Source organism: Zootoca vivipara, chromosome 5 (genome assembly GCF_965207765.1).
Source record: "Zootoca vivipara chromosome 5, rZooViv2.hap1.1, whole genome shotgun sequence".
Taxonomy (NCBI): domain Eukaryota; kingdom Metazoa; phylum Chordata; class Lepidosauria; order Squamata; family Lacertidae; genus Zootoca; species Zootoca vivipara.
Genome location: NC_142588.1, coordinates 39899333 through 39901306, shown reverse-complemented (window position 1 = coordinate 39901306; position 1974 = coordinate 39899333). Strand labels below are relative to the sequence as shown.

General features: G+C 43.3%; 1 pseudogene across 1 annotated transcript; it reads left to right on the top strand.

The window, feature by feature from the left end:
• The first annotated feature begins 903 nt into the window (after nucleotides 1–903).
• On the top strand, nucleotides 904–1764 carry LOC118096301 (ferritin heavy chain pseudogene; annotated as a pseudogene). The gene has a single exon (XR_015950207.1). The product of XR_015950207.1 is annotated as a ferritin heavy chain pseudogene (transcript).
• Nucleotides 1765–1974: the final 210 nt, after the last annotated feature.

The following is a 1974-nucleotide window of genomic DNA, read 5'->3' as shown; positions in this document are numbered from 1 at the left end:
GTGCTCAGAAGTAAAAGCTTGGCCCAACTATCTGTGAAACAGAAAAGTTCTGTCATTATAGCCATTAAAATATGCCACCATTTGTTGAGTGGGATCCCACACCAGTGGTTTTGTACTGGCTGCAAAACAAAACAAAACAAAACAAGGTGGAGCCTGGACTTGATGCACAAAAGCAGAAGTACTTTAAGGGTATTTACAAGGGTGTGGCAAAGTATTAACTGCCCAAAGACGAAGGAGAAGTAGAGGAAGTTCTGGACATAAACATCAAGGTGTTTTAATATAGTTTGGGCAATTTAAGTATAGAAACTGAGTGCATTCTACACACACACACACACACACACACACACACACACACACACACAATTTGTTTTCCTGACATTACCTGTTAAGTGCTTTTTTAAAACACGTGTTTTTAATGTGTATAGTTTTCCATCTATTTTTCCAAGTGTACATTATCAGCTTTTCATATGCACAATTGTCCGGCTGACTGCCCTGCACCTGCAAACTAAGAAAAAGACTGAACTCAATTCTGGTATTGAAAACCAGACCTCTTAGGGATGATCACTGATTGCTTTTATCTGGCTTTTAATATGTTGCTGCCTCTTTTAGTTCTTGTGTTTGTTTATTTTATTTTATTTACAGTTTTATTTTCATTTAAATTGTTTTTTAAGTAAACCCCAGGCATGTTTTTTTAAAAAATGGCATTTTAAAAATAAGTTTGTGTGATATGTAGCTTGATCCTCATTCATATCAATTTCAGTAGGTGCAAGATGCAGCCTGACCTGCTGGTGCTATCGTATACCAGTGTGTTGGGCCACAGTGCTACAACCTTTTGCCAAAGACACCATGCCACAGTCTGCCTGCAGTGACTCGTAGGACTTGATTACAAATCAAATTGACACATTAGGAGAACGTTGTTCCGCGAGACCTGGCCGAGGAGGTTCCTGCTTCAACCGTGATTGGACGGAACCCAACCCTGCTCGGGCCCACCTGACCTCTGCACCTCCGCCTGCCCGACCCAGCTGCACCACCTACAGCCGCGCTGCCATGGCTTCGTCTCCCTCCCAGGTGCGCCAGAACTACCACCAGGACTGCAAAGCTGTCATCAACTGGCAGATCAACCTGGAGCTCTACGCCTCCTACGTGTACCTCAGCATGTCCTACTATTTTGACTGTGATGATGTGGCCCTGAAGAACTTTGCCAAGTACTTCCTTCACCAGCCCCACGAGGAGCGTGAGCATGCAGAGAAACTTATGAAGTTGCAGAAGCAGAGAGGCGGCCGCATCTTCTTGCGTGAAATCAAAAAACCAGATCGTGATGACTGTGAGAGTGGATTGACAGCAATGGAGTGTGCTTTGCACTTGGAAAAGTATGTGAACCAGTCACTTTTGGAACCGCACAAGCTGGCAACTGACAAAAATGACCCCCATTTATGCGACTTCATTGAGACCCACTACTTGGATGAGCAAGTCAAATCCATCAAAGAACTGTCTGGCCATGTGACCAACTTGCGCAAGATGGGGGCACCAAAATCTGGAATGGCAGAGTATCTCTTTGACAAGCACATCCTGGGAGAAAGTGACAGTGAAAACTAAACCTCCCGTGAATGTTTCAGCAGGGACTCTTACCTTCTTACACAGCTGTGCATGTTGTTGTTTTTTGTTTATCCATACTATTGTCCATAACTGTATAAAACCATCTATTGTTCTTTTTGTGTTGTAACTCAAATGCCCAATAAAAGTGATTTGGTTCCACTAAAAAAATTTTTTTTTACACATTAGCCCTATGCAGGCATTACAGTTGGTGGTGGGGAGTAGGAATGTGGATGCTGGTTCTGCTCCATGCTGCAGTAGCTTCATTCATTTACCAGGGTTCTGAAATGTTCAGAGAGTTTCTATATAGACCAAAGTCTCCCCACTTGGGACAAGTCACTTTCCATGCAGAGTGCATCCACACTGCAGTTTGCACATTAT